General features: G+C 36.5%; 1 protein-coding gene and 1 long non-coding RNA gene across 8 annotated transcripts in view; one reads left to right on the forward strand and one right to left on the reverse strand.

The window, feature by feature from the left end:
- The window catches only part of LOC110386053 (leucine-rich repeat-containing G-protein coupled receptor 5), a 328,609-nt gene that overhangs the window by 113,478 nt on the left and 196,876 nt on the right, over positions 1 to 18,255 (reverse strand). The window lies entirely within an intron of this gene.
- LOC134201853 (uncharacterized) lies at positions 9,095 to 9,794 on the forward strand. The gene is made up of 2 exons (XR_009977112.1): positions 9,095 to 9,315; positions 9,612 to 9,794. It is a non-coding gene; the product is annotated as an uncharacterized LOC134201853 (long non-coding RNA).

Here is an 18,255-nt window from a genome sequence, read left to right on the forward strand (position 1 = left end):
CCATATATGAATATGTTTAAGATAAATAAGTATGTGTCACTTCAAAGTCCTATAATCCAATAATACCTAGTTTATTTCCATACGTTCGTTAGAAATTGAAGATGGCCACACTTTTTGTTCAGTTCTAAGCAATGTGTCCCATTTATTCCCTATCATATAAGAAACATCCTATTTCGTTTGTTATGACTATACGAGCACATGGATATTCGTATAACAAATAGAATGATGTTGTAGCAAATTATTTACAAGTTTTTTTATTTTTATTTTATTAACTAACGCAAGTAACATTCAAATTCAGAATAATCTTCAAAGAAGAAACAAGACGAAAACATCAACTGAATAATTCAAGAAGTATCTCTGTAGATTATCTTTTTAGACGTAATCCGACTGAGAATATTCATAACTCACTTACGATTCCGAAACAAATGGCAATTTACTTAAAGGTTTCAATTAAGTGCCTCTATTATATCGTATCATGCCCGTCCCTTCAATATTTAATAATTATATATATAGACGGGAACTTATTACATTTGATTATCTAGAGAAGGTAATGTAGAATCTCGTTTAATTAGAAACGTTTTGGATTATTAAAGTTCTAGTATCATATTGTTCCGTTAGGCTGGCAACAATGGTTATTTAAAAAAAAAAAAAGGCACTTAAATTTCATAATACGATCCTTAACTACGGAGCCCGGATGAACGCAGCAATACAACAAGGAACAATGAACTAAGCTTATAAAAATATAATCGTTCGCGCGAAACTCCGACGTGTAATACAGTCGTACATCAAAGCGTTATGGCGAAAGTGCGAGCCGAAAACGAAAAACTCGCGGCGGCGCGTTCCAATTTCGAAAATAATGAACTGGCCGGAGGGTCTCTTCGGCGAGTCGTTAACGAAACTCGAAACTTGGCCGTATCCGTATCGCGTTCGAAATTCGAAATGATCAATGAGCTAACTGCGTTTATTGAGTTGCGTTCTGTTGTTTTTTTTGTTTTTTGTTTTTGTTTATTACTATTTTTTTTTGTTACCGTTCGTTCTTTGTAGGAAGCGGGCAGTTTTGTTGTTTGTTTAACGATTCGTTCGATAGCTGGACACGAGATCATTTTGAAATTACGGGTAAATGTTGATTTTTCTTTTTAATATCTATTAATTCGTATTTATGTGTTTCATTTTGTACCAATCCCGTAAAAGCAAACCGCCAGGAGCGTTTCCCTTTACGAGCGCTTCGGAAATAAAACAATCCCACAAAACGGCGACGTCATTAAAGTAAAGTTAATTTAAATCTGTGTAAACACAACGACAATGGCTCTTGTGCGTTTGAAAATATTTACACCGCGCGATGATGTAAATGTTGTCTCGACAAACAACAACGTGGTTCAGAGAGTACGTATCGCTTAGTGCTATTTGTTTTTTTTTTTTTTTTTTTTTTTTTATGATTGAAGGATTACTGGTGGCCCGGAGGCCTTTCCAGTTTCACCAGGACAGGTGGGCGAGCAAAGGCTCAGCCAGGAGGGGTGGGATTTGCTAACAGCTACCCGAGCGCCTCCGAAGGAGACCTAACAACTCAAGAGTAGCTGCTTCGCGAATGAATCTACTACCGGATCGGAATCGCGACCCGCTGAGAAGATCCGGCGAGAAACTCAGCGAGCTGATTCATGGGTTAGGTTGCACGGCGAACTCTTTGTCGAGTTCGACGAGTACGGTTACCGAGGTCCCTAAGCCTGCTCCTAGAGCTGAAGGCGTCTAGTGCAAAGGTTATTGGATCTGATGGATCCGTAAGGACGTGCGCTATTTGTTCTGGTGGCCTCGTTTCATAACTAAAATAATATGTCTGTTATTGAAGTGACAGCTTCCATTATATTTGAAGCAATTGAAACGGAAATGCGAAACGAAAAAGAAATTAAATATGCATATAAATTTAAAGGATTAAAACTTCGAGAGTATGCCGCAGAATACTTCTGAAGGCTTCACTTTTACCGCTTGTGAACCGCACTTAATGTACATATTATTATTTTATCTCAATTATTTTATCTCAAATAAAGAACATCCCATAGAATTTTGTGAATTTAAATAGAATTTGTCAACTAAAAGTTTGTTCCCAGTTTAATTAAATAGAACTTGTTTTAATAGCCACACGTTTGTCAGAGACTCGGCAAAAACAATTTGTTTTTCAAATTTATTTCCAGCCTACACCACAAACGAATTAATTTAAATTTGAAAATAGAATAAGAGTACATATTGTGTTTGAATTGTCAGTTCAATTAAGTACAGCCAGGTACAGTGTGCTGGTGACAGCTAATATTCTATGGTGTTCCATATTTAATTTTGAAAATGTATGACCAATTTAAATTGACATGAGAGCATTTTAACGACCTATTCACAGCGCGGATCAAATTAAAATGGAATTCTATTTCAATATCAAAAGGGTTTTTGTAATATTATCAATGAATGAGGCTATTGACCTATATAAGTTGTTCAAATTCGAACTAAGAATAATATTTCAGTTATGACTAAGATCATTTTACGTCTTTAGTTTCTATTTAGTTTGGATGTTTAAATTCACAGAAGTCATACTGTTGAAGCGTGTTTAAATAAGCGTGTTTAAATAAGCACTTTAGATTATGCCAATATTTTATTGCCGTCATTGGCAGAAGATCATTCGATCTATTTGACAGTGAGTAGTTACCGATGATGTGGTGTTGGCGAAGAATGCTCCGCATACCGTAGACCGCCAAGAGAACAAATAAATCTGTCCTCGAGCAACTTCGCGTAGAAATAAGACTGTCGACGATTTGCTACCAGAGGGTTCTTGGTTACTTTGGTCACATTGCTCGGTGGCCACCAGACAACCTTGAAAGATTGACTGTGGTGGGCAAGGTAAAAGGGAAAAGACCCGCCGGCCGGCCACCAAACCGTTGTCAGATAACTGTGCTCACTGGACTTTCTTTTGCGACCACCCTGAGAGAAGCCGAAAACCGAAGGAAATGGAAGCTGATGGTACAAAGAGCCACGAAGAGCTTTCAGGGACACGACCTTCAGCGGCGAAGTATGCGACTAAGAAGTAGAAGAAGAAGTAGTTACCGATGCTCTCGGACTATTGCTTTCCGCTCGGGAGTTTTTCAAATATATTTTAGAATTTTATTTTCGTTTTTTTCTTTCATATTTCTACCTTTTTTATTTACATAAATTATTTCAACGATAGCAAGACTATTTAAAACGAATCCATCAAAATCACAGTAGGTGTTAAACTGAAATCAAGCGAAGCAAAATTTAAGGGAAACAGATTAAAAAACGCAGTCTCATTTGGGTTAAACACTGAACTCTATTTACCATTCAGACTGTAAATAAAAAGTCGGAGCGAAGCAATATCGGGGGCTCTGTCAGAGCTCCAGAGCGGAACTCGGGGGAACAAAAAAAAAAGAGGAAATCAATCGCAGCCCGATAGTGGCCATTAAAATATCGTTGAATTTCAAAAAGTCGAGACGAAGGAATCCCAATAGTTGGACGCCGCGAAGACGTATCGTTCTGAACGCTACCGAAATGGACTTTTGATGTAAACTCTGAACGCACCTTTGCAATTCGAATTTCGAAGCTTACGTACCTTATTGCGCGGTATGCAGTTTCCATTTGAATCGTGGAAACTAGCTGGCAGCTCATTTTTTTTTTTATTTATTGAAAATGGTCATCCTACTTTGGAATTAGCCACGGTGTTTCCCGAGCACTATGACATGTTCTTCTTCAAACAAGGCTTGTGGAGAGTAACGGTAGGCAGTGGCTTAGCTCTGCCCATGGTATTGCAGACGCTCATGGGCGATGGTAACTACACATCACCATGTGGGCCGTATGCTCGTCTGTCTAAAAGGGCAATAAAAACAACTTACGATTTTAAAACATATCCCTAAATCTTAATTATCTTACAACATAGCCCATAGACATCATACCGTCAATGCCGCCACCCGTCTTGGGACTTGTGGTCATGGTGCGTGGTACCAGTGTGGGGCAAAACCCCTATTACTAGGAAATGCAGATTTTTCATCGCAGTAGGCTGGTAATACTCTTATTAAAATTGCTATCTGTTCTTCCTTTAATTTCTTAGTCGTCTTTACTAACAGGAGGAGATGGGGTAGTGCTATTCTAAGCCTATGCTTCAAGAGTACTTTTAATAATGGAAATCTCCTTCTCCTCCTCTTCCCGGCGTTGCTTTCCTCGTTACTGAGGATCGTGACTCCTCCACTGCATCATTCTCTCACGTACGATTTCCCTCAACCTGCTGCGATCTTTGGCTTCGTACAGGCTATCATGGAACTTGATGTACAAACAAGATTTTGATCCGGCCATCTCACAAGACTGTGTCCTCTTAGACGTAATGGCGATAAAATAATAGAAAGCACGCGAAACTTTTAACTTATAGATTACGTAAAGGCTTCGTCAAACACAACGCGTAATTAGCGCGCGTCAGGGTGCTAAACTGACGCCGAGATGTGTTGTACTACAATGATATGTTACCATAGTAGTACAACACATCTCGGCGTCATAGCGTAGCGTTCTGACGCGCGCTAATTACGCGTTCTGTTTGACGAAGCCTTTACTAAACAACGTAAACGTATTTATTAGTAATACGTCACTATTAAGCGAAGAAGATTCCGTTTTGGAAACCAATAAAAACTCATAGAAAGTTTATCTTTGCTTGTCAGTCATAAAATGATTTACTGGTGGTAGGACCTCTTGAGAGTCCGCGCGGGTAGGTACCGCCACCCTGCCGATTTCTGCCGTGAAGCAGTAATGCGTTTCGGTTTGAAGGGCGGGGTAGCCGTTGTAACTATACTTGAGACCTTAGAACTCATTTCTCAAGGTGGGTGGCGCATTTACGTTGTGGATATCTATGGGCTCCAGTAACCACTTAAGACCAGGTGGGCTGTGAGCTCGTCTACACATCTAAGCAATAAAAAATAAATAAATAAAAAGCCACATAGATCATTAAAGATGACGCCAAGCCCTTAATACAGAATCTACATTTAGGTGAACGAAAAAAAATTTAAGAATGTCAAATTCAGCATTTCTCGGTCGACTACCTATCACCCTTAAGATGTTGAAGACCCCGATCTTTAATGAACGTGCCAACTCGCCATACATCAACAATATCGGTATTCAAGTTGTAAGATCTTAGTCATATGTTATGGGCGAAGATACATATCCTTACATTTCATTAGGTAGTTTCTTCAAACGGTCGCTCGTGACTAGGAAACCCGTAACTATAGTAATATAATGACAATGAATAAAACACGCGAGATTAAATCGTAAAATTAGTTTTAGTTGGTTGGAAATTTTTCGAAATTACATTCCGAAATCGAGAGGGTGCTGCGATGATAATCAGAAGCCAATAATCCAGACTTAATTACGTGCACATCTTCTGGAAGATATAGTACATAATACAAAGCGCACAGGCTTCTTCAAGTAGATCCAGTGGTATTCCAGAGACCAGTTTTATCAAGAGTCCAAAAGAGTGACGTTAATTGCCAAAAAAATATTTGCTAATTTTTTTATACGGAACCAATAAAAACATGAAATTTTCAAGAATAAGGACATAATGTTGTTATTCGTCGCACACGTTTCGCCCATCAGCCTAAGTTCTTTGGCTAATTGTAAAACATTCCGCGATCGGGAGTCCTCTGAACCGACCTCGGTAATGGGACTGCGGCTGACGGCTCCAAGGCACCGTGAAGGACTCTAATTTTGTAAAAAAGAAAAGAGAAACATACAGTTTATCAGTTAATATTTTATTTTGATGTTCTTGTATTGTGGCGATTTGCGTGTCTTAAAAGATTCTAAACAGAAGTGGATCTATACGATTTTCTTTTATTGCTTAGATGGGTGGACGATCTCACAGTCCAGCTGATGTTAGGCGGTTACTGGAGCCCATAGACATCTACAACGTAAATGCGCCAGCCACCTTGAGATATAAGTTCTAAGGTCTCAGTATAGTTACAACGACTGCCCCACCCTTCAAACCGAAACGCATTACTGCTTTACGGCAGAAATAGGTGGAGTGGTGGTACCTACCCGCGCGGACTCACAAGTGGTCCTACCACCAGTTTATCAGTTAATATTTTATTTCGCTGTTCTCGTATTGTGGCGATTTGCGTGTCTTAAAATATATTATTACTATAAGCTAAGTGGATCTACACGTTTAAGATACAAAAAACAAAACGTTCTTTCTAGATGTTTCTAAAGGTCTTTGCCTTTTTGCTCCTAGAATAGTTTTTCGCGTAGACACGAAAAAATTGCTACTATTACGATATTGGTACTTAAAATGTACTTACAGTAGGAAAGTGTTTGAGCAACATTTTGTTCTAACACAAAGAAAACACATTTCATTTATGTAAGAGTCTTTCGAAGTTTGTACAGCTCTGTACGGGCTAATATCATCATAATACTGGACGAAGTTTGACAAGTCTAAAAAATTAAGATAAATGGTATGAATATTTAATATTTACAGTTAATAGCTGATTTAAAAAAAACACTATTGTTATTTTTTTGAGCAGTACCTAACATACAGTGTATAGGAGATTATCAGAGTTTAAGGGCATTGAAAAAACAATAACGCCCTCATCCATCTTAAGACAGGGACCGAAGTCTTTATAATGTTTAAATAACGGTCATCCTTCAAAACGAAACCCGCGACTGCATCGTGGCAGAAACAAACAGAAACACTTTTAATAGTCAGTGAGTTTCTCGGCGGATCTTCTCAATGGGTCGCCATTCTGAATTGGTGGTAGATTCTGCCAAACCCTGCTCTTGCTAGGGCTAGTGTTAGCAAATTCTCTCAGCCCCCTAGAATAGCCTCCTACCTACCAGCCAACAAGTAAAATTATTATTTAAGGCATTAAAGGAGCACTGTCGTATATTTCGTAGTCGTCGTGGCCTAACGGATAAGACGTCCGGTGCATTCGTGTTGAAGCGATGCACCGGTGTTCGAATCCCGCAGGCGGGTACCAATTTTTATAATGAAATACGTACTCAACAAATGTTCACGATTGACTTCCACGGTGAAGGAATAACATCGTGTAATAAAAATGAAACCCGCAAAATTATAATTTGCGTAATTACTGGTGGTAGGACCTCTTGTGAGTCCGCGCGGGTGGGTACCACCACCCTTCCTATTTCTGCCGTGAAGCAGTAATGCGTTTCGGTTAGAAGGGTGGGGCAGCCGTTGTAACTATACTTGAGACCTTAGAACTTGTATCTCAAGGGTGGCGCATTTACGTTGTGGATGTCTAAGGGCTCCAGTAACCACTTAACATCAGGTGGGCTGTGAGCTCGTCCACTCATCTAAGCAATAAAAAAAAACTATCTATCGATTTAGTATTACTTATATGTATTTATTTTATATATTTAATTATATGTGTACGTGTATGTATATGTTTATGTTATTTATGTGTATAATTGTGTATGTATATAGTCTGATATATTATGTATTAGTGTTTTTATTTATTATTGTTACTATTATTGTTATTGTGTATTGTATCAAAAAGTAAATTGATTAGATTGTACTCTTCTACCCACCTACATAAAGCTCACCCTCTTTAAGAACGGTTAGCTGGTAGATAACTCAATTGTTGAGTTAAGCTCGCCATTTTATAACTTTTCGCAATTATTATATTGTATTAACTGTGTGTACAATAAAGAATAAAGAAAGAAAGAAAATAATTACTTTTTATAAAAAAGCTAACGCTAACCTAAGCTATAATTCTGATTTTGCTTTGTTACTTTGAGCTTTGGGGAGTGCTCTGAGGAATTGTTCGAGATGATACCGGCATCTCGTTTTTACCATCGCACCGCCGCCACCGGAGTAGAGTTCATCCATACTACCTGGAGCCGCTGCGGTCATCCACAGTGCGTTTCCAGAGATCTTTTTTGCCACGTACCATCCGGCTATGGAATGAGCTCCCCTCCACGGTGTTTCCCGAGCGCTATGACATGTCCTTCTTCAAACGAGGCTTGTGGAGAGTATTAAGCGGTAGGCAGCGGCTTGGCTCTGCCCCTGGCATTGCTGAAGTCCATGGGCGACGGTAACCACTTACCATCAGGTGGGCCGTATGCCCGTCTGCCTACAAAGGCAATAAAAAAAAAAAAAACATTACATTCTCTCTATATGTTTATAAGTCATTCTATTACGTAAAACACGTAACAGAAATTGAATAACAATAAAGTTTTCGCAGTAAGAACCCTATGTATCGGGTCCGCGTAGCTACACGTGCTAGTCAGGTGACCATGGTTTTTATGATAAAGCGGGACAGGGTTGTGAAATAGAATTTAATAGGTAATTTGCGTCATACCAAAATAAAATAAAGATTTTAATCGTGACTCTTAAAATACAATTATGTATTTTTATCTTGTATTAAGAGCTTTATTTCAATTGGGACATACAAGTAAACTTTATTTTATATTTGAGAGTGTAGGTCTACGAACTATAAATTCTCACTAAAACTGCTGAATCTACACCAATAGAGTAAGTATACCGTCCTATTTCCTACTAAAACAGCAGTGACATTCGATAATTATTACTTCAAAACACTTTATACTTATTGAATACGTAACGTGATGTGTTGTGTTCCAAGCCAACATTTAATATTAAAATATTATGAACTGTGACAAATTGTCAATGAATAGGTTCAATCTTAGGGCTCAAAAGGTTCACTAAATATCACATGAGTTTTGACCATTATTATTGTTTTTGTATCATAAGTCTCGAGTTGGCGTTCGTACCTATTAGTGCACAATTCATGTTTTGAACAAAAAAAATAATTATGAAAATATTAATTGAAACATAATTTCTAAGAAAAAGAAGATCTTGCGTTATAGTTTTTGTATTTGATCTACATTTTAATTATGTAATAGACTATCCCGTGTAAAAGCAAGACGCATGGTGCTCTTAGCGTACGAGGGGAGATCGGCATTGTGATGTGGACGCGTTCGCGGCAATAATCGGATAATAAATATAGTGGCGCCGTCCGACCCGCCCCCTTCTACCCTACTCTTAAGTCCAGTTGAAGATATACTATAAGCCGGTTTTAATAGTGTTATTGAACTTTAAGCGTTAGAATCTTCGATCAACAATAGTAACTAGATTTCGGGTCGGTGCATAAAATCCGTCTCGTCAAATAACAGCGCACTTGAAATGTGAGCTCTTATTTTGTTTAGTTCACTTCAAACACAGCCAATGTCAACCCGTCTCACAATACCGCAGTGTGTATTCAAAAGTTGCAAAAATAAGGCCCGAAAAAGCAATTTAACGGCCGGAATATCTTACTTTCGGTAAGTACATGAAGTATAAACTATATTGTAAGCTTTAAACTTATAAATAATATTAAACTTTGAACAAAATTACCGATTTTTAACCACCGCTACAAATGTTGGCCAAGGCTCGGCCAACACATGGACAAACTTTTGCTTAACAGAACAGTAAATGCATGGAGTAGATTTGTGTTGTAATAATTTTTTAAAATTTGTTAGCAGCACTTCAAAATTAGTTGGTTAAAATTGGTTAATGCTGCTTTTGTGTCTGTTTGTTGGACTCTCATTAGATACTTAGCTTTCCATTTTTATTTTAGCTTTCCTAGCAATCACGTGTGCAGAATGGATCTCGATTGTCGCCAGAGAAACAAGAGATGACTTTTATAAGCCAGCTAATATCTCCGTTTATTGACACTGGACATCTTTGCCTTCCGTGCTCATGGCTACCGAAACGTGGCCGAAACATTACAATAAAAATACCACGCTTGAAACCGTTTAAACGTTGTTTTATTATGTGCACTGGTCGCGAAAACTTAAAAATATATATTACACAAAAACGTAACGCTAATAAAATAATAAGTAATGTATTTTTAGCAACGGCTTAATAATTTAAATAAATAAAAAAAATACAAAAGTGGGTAGGAACGATCGACACAGAATATTAAATCTAAGACAAGTGAACGCTGCGCGCGCTTCCAGCAAAAGTGATCCGAGGTGGCGTGATGTCCCCGCTGGTCGGTCGGTTGCCCCTTCAGATGACGAGTTGCCCCTCCAGATGACGTCACGAGTCCACGTGAGTGCTCGTCGTCAATGGCTCCGCCCATCGACTTTGACTTAAGAGGGAGTCGCCTCTAATAGTATAGATACTAACAAACATACATTTCCAAAACATAAAAAGTAAACAACTAAACTTTTACTTTAATTCATTAATAAATTATTTTAGTGTTAAGCGCGACTCCCTTACCTCCTGTAGTAAATAGAAATCGGCATTTCAAGAAGCAAAAATAAATAAAGCAAAACGATGTTAGTTCTCAGAGCAATTAAGGGAAAAGTTACTTTATTTGTTGCCTCTTAAGATTGATTTAACATTAAAAGTTGTTTAAAATATGTCTTTTTATTGGTAAGTGACAGGAGTAATTTATTGCTTTGCTCGTTTTATGTGACGAATGATCGTAAGTATTAGATAATGTTTTGGAGATTTGTGACTTTATTACTAGGTGCCATAGTTGTTATTAGTTTGAACGTAAAAGTGTTTTAAAACTTTTTTCTCCGTTTGTTAGTAAACGAATGTAGCTATATAAGTATATATTCACGCGGACAGTTTTTGCTTTAATTTTGTACGTATCCCTTTATCTAGTTACTATTATTGATCGAAGGTTAGAATGTTGAATTTAGGACAATACAAAAAAAAAAGTGGGTACTCGGTACTAAAAGTAGTGTATGCGTTGTGTTATTTGATCGGATATACGGATAATACTAAAAAAAGTGGGTACTCGGTACTAAAAGTAGTGTATGCGTTGTGTTATTTGATCGGATATACGGATAATACTAAAAAAAGTGGGTACTCGGTACTAAAAGTAGTGTATGCGTTGTGTTATTCGATGTGTTATACGGATAATACTATAATAAAAAAATTGGGTACTCGGTACTAAAAGTAGTGTATGCGTTGTGTTATTACACATTTCAGCGAAATTATATAATATACAAGCGAATAATGCATATTGTTTTATTAGTGATATGTCCGTACACGTAAAACCTATACCCTTCCTATTTCTTCAACGTAGTAGTGTGTTTCGGTTTCAAATGAACCAATATGACTATGGGCCTCAGTAAACAATTAACAATGGGTGAGTAGAAAAGAAAAACAAAATTCCCGTTTGTTTAAAAAATTCAAAATAAGTTATTTGAATACGAATCTAGATACTGTATAGTTGCTATTGCGTGTATGATTAAGTCAGAAGCATATTGTAAATATTAATGACCTTTAAAAATATTATTCAACAAAAATAAGTCATAGCGTAGCTTTGCGTGAATGGGGAACTCTGAGCACGCATCGTCGACCGCGCGTAGTTAGTTCAAGCTCTAGTTATTATGTGAAACATGTTGTAATTTCCAGTCCATTTAAACGGAATTATATAATTTTATATTAATTACACAGCCGGCCGCTGCCCGCAGACCGTCCGTGGTATTACCGGTAGTGGACTGTCGGCACGTTTTCATAGACTAACATTATGTGAGTCTCGTTTTGTTTTGTGGCAACACATAATTGTTTTTGAATACGGCAACATTATAATCTGAATAACTGTCATTTTTTTATTTAAACAAAGAATCACATTCGTTCGTGCGATAATTAAAAGAGAATTGCTGAATAAGAAACTAGTCTACACTAGTTGTGTAAATACAACATAAGAAGTATGCTTTATAAATAAAAGCGCAAACTTTATGAGGGTGCGCAAATGTTTATTAGTCTTCGACGCAAAAACTATTGAACTTATTCTGATGAGACTACCCAAACAATAGCTTATGAATAAAAATAGTACGCACGATATACTATATTATATAGTACGATAAATATATTATAGTTAGCGCCTGAGTAGTTTTAGGACGTTTTCATAGCATTAGTGACACACATAATGGAGCGTGGCCGGGTTTCACTGGTGGTTCATGATTTTTCTTTTGTTTAATGGAACAATTTAGATTCTCACAGACCTGTTCATGACCGCTCACGGAAGCTAAGCATTGTTGACTATTTGATGCTTTGAGTAATCGAATGCTCTTGAGCTAACATAACCTCTAAGGGTACCCTAAAACAGATCGGTTCGATCTATGTTTCTCATAAAAAAAAATTATATTTTCTACAATTTCATTATCGTTTATGTTATGATTTGAATAAACAATAATTTCTATAATTGATTCATTTTAATCCTAGTAACACAGTTTCTGTCTATGCTCTTTGATAATCTATATCATATACAATGAAATTGTATTGCAAAATAGCGTTAAATTTGCACGCTTTAGCTTCGTGTCGTATCGATCGCTCTATATATTTAGCCAGGGTCTCCGTCCTGCGGGAATGCAGTAAGGGAGACCTTGTACAGACTAAATGCTCCAACGGTCACAGTGGGACAGTCGCCTCTTTCAGATACTAATTTATATTTGCGCTACCAGACGGAGTTTACAATGATCTATTTATCATAAGATTCTATGCGATCCCGGATACTTCTTAGTCTTAATTCTTCTTACTCAAAACCCAAACTTCTTATGTGCTAATGAAAAATATTATTTTAAAAACACTTTTAAGATAGAGCGGTATTGTTTTGTTCGACTTCGGTTGTTAGGGCGTCAGAGTGATATATTTCTTCACAATACGCGCTCGTAAGCACGTTTGCCTACGTTTGCCACTAGAGGCGCTGTTCCAACTGCATACAAATTTGAGTTAACTTTTACGCTATCGAGAACGTCACGTCCAGTGGACTAGGCTCTTAAATACTTAGCAAAGGCGTAATTTATTAATTAATTATTTATTATAAGTTAGACTCTAGTCCAATCTTGCTTGCATTGATTGTTAGCTCGTACACTTTCGTATAAGCATCACTATGTATATGCATATGCTAGTTTTGGACTGTCAAAGCAAAAGCTCATGTCAGCATAAACAGCCCGGCTTTTTACAGTAGTTTAGTTTCAATTAGGCAGCAGTTAATTCGTTCGCTAAGTGCTCGGTTTAAGGCGGTACTTAATTTATTTCCGGCCACAATTTACGTTCAGGATTAATGTAATGAAAGTCCCTCGAGGCAGCTTTCGTTGCTAATTGTCGTTCTCGATTGTCTAAACAAAAATAAAGGGCTTTAAGCTTGATGGCATGCCAAAAGTTAAAATGCCCTCTGAGCCGGAAAGCATTCACCGATGTGATCCTTTTCTTTTCATAACGATATAGTAGATTCGGGAATTTCGATGTAAATAGAAAGTGCTCAATTGAGGGAATACGTTTTTATGTATTTCAGCTTATACTACGAGTAATATAAAAATATAAGTGTAAATGTATTCGCATGTAGAAGTTTTATTCACGCTGACGATATATCAGAAAGATTTGTTTATTTTATAGACGTAAGCAGACGTGTAAGTCGCTTGGTTGGTTTTGGGAAAATTGTGTTGAAACTCCTGTGACTACATATAATTTTATCAAATGTACTGTGTCTATATGATGATTAAGAGTTGAAGGTGGTGGTATATAACGTTTATTAAATCATTTAATCCAAATTTAACTGGGGTGACACCGCGGGATATTTACTTTCTCAGAGCTGCTAATTTTCGTAGCGACCTTTCCTGCTAAAGCAACGTTCGCTTACGTCTTTTATCATTAAAACTAAGCGCTTACTGGTGGTAGGACGTCTTAGCAGTCCGCACGGGTAGGTACCACAAACCTGCCTATTTCTGCCGTGAAGCAGCGTTTCGGTTTGAATGGTGGAGTAGCCGTTGTACTGTTAAAACTGAGACCTTAGAACTTTTGTCTCATGGTGGGTGACGTCATTTATGTTGTAGATGTCTATGGACTCCGGTAGCCATTTAACACCAGGTGAGCTTGTTCACTCATCTAAGCAATAAAAAAATAGCTCTAATCAGATAATATTTATGTGGTTACCGTCTCTTGTAGATATTAAAAGACACTGGCCAAAGCGCCGCCTAACGCATTGACGAACAGACAAATCGAACTATGTATAATATTTATGGCATTTTTTTCATTTTTCGTGAGTCGTGGACTCAATTTATTATATTCATTATATTTCATTGTTATATATTTATTATATTATCCTCGAGCAACTTCGCATAGAAACGAGACTGTTGACGATTTGCTACCAGAAGGTTCTTGGTTACTTTGGTCACATTGCTCGGAAGCCATCAGACAACCTTGAAAAATTGACTGTGCTGGGCAAGCTAGAAAGGAAAAGACCCGCCGGCCGGACACTAAGCCGTTGGTCAGATCAGATAATTGCGCTCACTGGACTCTCTGCTGCGCCCGCCCTGAGAGAAGCCGAAAACCGAAGGAAATGGAAGCTGATGGTACAAAGAACCACGAAGGGCTTTCAGGGACACGACCTTCAGCAATGAAGTACGCGACTAAGAAGAAGAAGAATATTACAATTTACGGTTTAATCACTCTTTTACTATTGTCATTATAATATTGTGTATTTGCGAAGTTTCGAATACTATAGTTTTCAATTTTCATTCATTTCAAAATAATTTTAATTATGTTTTATTTGTTATGTATTTAGACAGATATATCGGCTGATACGTTATAGCAGCGGTTGGCGGTTAATAGTTGGTATTTACTACCGAAATTGACTTTGGCGCTTCCTTTGCTATCACTCTCTACATCCTTTTAATTTTAAAGCGCTTCGGCAAAAGGTTTACGTCATGTATGCACTGACAACTTTAAGTCACTTTCAGGAAAAGTACGTGCCCCGTTTTAAAAAATATAAAATTTTCATTCCCCAGACGTTTCCAGACCTATTTTTTGTAATTTCTATTCCATATAAAAATTATAACTCATTTAAATATCGTCATTATAAAACTATCATAGAAACTGCTTGATTATACTCGTAAATGACAAACATGACCTATAAACCCTGTGTAAGATTTAAAAAAGAACGTGAATTTGTATCAAAATCATTAAGCAAACCGAAAAAACAAAAAATCTTATAATATCAAATATATAAAAGAAACAATAGTATCCAAAGCCTCATTGAAACAAACAAAAACGTGGACTAACAATTCCAAGATTTATATTTATCTGCAGAAATTCCCGTTTCATACGTATATAAGGGTATTTTTGAGAGACTTGCTTATACTCACAAAAAACGGCAGACACATTTATCATTCATTTAGACAATATTGTCTATTATGGAGAGAGACGCGGCTTATTATAATCAAGGCGTACACAATTTTTTTTTTGGTCATAAATACTAGATATATAATTTGGGTTTCTTTTGCTCGTACAATTTATGAAAAGGGCGTTCGATTACGTTTCTGTTCGCAATACAATCAACATTACACGCGTGGCAGCTGCGGAGCCCTAAATTACGGCTCGTTTAGCCGTAACGAAGGGTTCCCTTAGTCGACGAAAAAAAAAAAAGGAAAAATACAAGGCCACTATTGACAGTTTAATCTGTGGAATTGCGTGCGAGCGAAGGATTCCGAATTTAAAAACGTCTGTCTAGCTCTAGACAGTCTACTGCAACACACAATTCATTTTAACTAGAGGTCCCGCAGTAGTCGAAATTCGACTATAATAATTAATTGGAATTGTAAGTTTGTACACTATTATGATTGTATTTTATACTTCTATAATCACAAATTTCGCCAAGGCTACATAAAAAAATAATGAATAAAGACAAACAATATTTAATCTATTCTCAATTTGACCACAGACGTCAAGAACAAAAGTTTGACAATAAATAGTAGGTATGCATGCGTGTGTGCGTCAAATATATGGTATGTAGTGTGTGTAATGTTTTCTTTATTGATTTAATGTATTTTTTATGCATTATTTTAAAAAAATATTAGCATTGTGCATTTCTTCTCTATATTCTCTATAAGTGTGGAAAATTTCATACTCTTCCGTCCGCGCAATTTTCGTAAAAAGGGATACAAAGTTTTTGTTTACAAATTAATATACATATGTCAGTAGACTATTTTTATTGAGTTAACTGTTTATATAATTGAGTCGTATGAACACATTCGCGTAAATTGCTTACTCTCTCTGAGTGTTTTGTCTTGTCTCTGTATTCTATAGTACAAGGGAATCTTAGATTTGAATCAGATGAGCGTGTAAGATTTGTAGCGGTTTATTAATTTAATTATTGTGATGATTTTACAATACTTTTACAATATTTTTTAAGGAAGCGCGCTGGAATTGTCTATTAACAATAAGTTCTTTATTGATCGAACCATATTTGCGGTCATTTTAAATTTGGCGAAGCGTAATATCTTAAATGATATAATGAATTGGCTTGTTGTAAGTTCGCATCAGTAGGTGTGTCGTATTATATGCTATGTTCTATGCCTATTTTTGCCACGAGGTAGTGATGGGTTACGATTTTAAATTTGGAGCTCATGTCTTGAAGTGGGTGGTAGTTTTTAGCGTTTTGATGTCTGTGGCTTCTGGTAACCAGGTGAGCCATGAGAGTCTATATAGCTCACCTACTAGGTAAGAAATATACTTACCACATCACTTTTACGATTTTAAAGTCCTCTTATAAACTACAGAACGGATATATTGTTTGACTCACAATGCGTTCCGACGGGGCTGTAACACAGATCCCTCTCATGCGACCTAAGACTTTGACAGTATTACCGACTTTTTAGTATTTCGGATGTCTGTAAGCAAACTTCAATTCATACTACAATTGACGAATCTATATGCTGCAGATTGCATTGGGCACCTGTATTCAAAAACCTCATACTAACATATAAGCTATTACGATACGATATTATTTACATGTGGCAATTAAAAATATAAATGTATAATGATATTTAAATTACATTGTTCAAACATATTTAATCTATATATTATATAAAAATAAATTGCTGTTCGTTAGTTGCGCTAAAACTCGAGAACGGCTGGACCGATTTGGCTAATTTTGGTCTTGTATTATTCGTGGAAGTCCAGAGAAGGTTTAAAAGGTGAAAAAATATGAAAATGCTGGGAATTATATGAAAACAAACAATTTTTTTTTTCCTTTGACCTGTCCCCTCGTCGGACGGATTCTTTTGTTTGTTTTAAGTTTATTTTATACAAAAGTTTAGGTCTTTTATTTATCGATTGAGGCACAACGAAGTCTGCCGGGTCAGCTAGTGTCTAATAGATTTACAGTTCGACCTAAATTTAAAAAAGAATGAAGTCGTTGCATTTTGTTTAGTTCACGATAAAACGTGATCAAATTGTTTGATTTTGTTCATAAAACACGATCCAATTTGATTTAATCTCCACTTTGCCTTTGATATTATCTGTGCTCCAATTGAAAGAATAGACTATCCGAGTAGATTTTTTCAAAAATCATAATTCTAAGCCGAATGCACGAATTTTGGTTAAAATAATTTAAAAGTCAAGGCAGTAATAAAAAGAGTAAAATTTTTCGTAATTACAGATTTAAAAAAGTATAGAAGATGTATAAGGATTCGTTTTCTTGATACTTTTGTTAGTTTCGTCCTTAAGCGATGACCTGAGTTCAACAATTAGAATATAACTAGCTGAATATTCGAATGCTTTCTATTAAAGCTTTTACGGTAAGAGTTACGACCTCAATAAAACCATTCCGAAAATCGTTTGCCCAGCAAAAAACGGTCTTAAAGCTAAGTAATGGAACGCTTATTAATCGTTTCGGTGACCTTTAGTATATTAGGTTGAAATCCCCATGACGGCGAATTCTAGACTGTTATTTTTTGGCAAATTTAGTTACACAATTTGTCTCATATGCGTTTGTTAGAATTTTTATTGGTCATTCCGATAATTAAAAAAATTACCAAAAATAATTTTATTGTGTATATAATCTTTAAAATGTCGTTCAAAAAGGCACAAGAGTAGCAGATGCACATTATTTTTTTTTATCTTTTGGCGGGAACGCGCGTAGCGAATTTGTGTGAATTGTTTGATTTTGTTTTGTTTGAATTGTTAATTTAGTGTTTCTTCAGGCTTAAACGTGTAATAACGGTGGTTTATTAACTGATTATTATCTGTAAAAGTGCAAAAATGTGAGAATATGAAAGAAAGCCGCTGGCCTCTCGGGATCACCCAAAAAGTCCACCGAAAAAGTCTCAGTCAATAACCACAATTTTACTGAGAGATTCATCCCATAACATCTGTTTCAGTTAATTTCATGCCGATTGATTAATGATTCAAATAAATCAACTTCATTTCATTTCGTCCATGTCATTTACCATAAATAAGAATTTACAAAAGATTAG

This window comes from Bombyx mori, chromosome 4 (genome assembly GCF_030269925.1).
Source record: "Bombyx mori chromosome 4, ASM3026992v2".
NCBI lineage: Eukaryota > Metazoa > Arthropoda > Insecta > Lepidoptera > Bombycidae > Bombyx > Bombyx mori.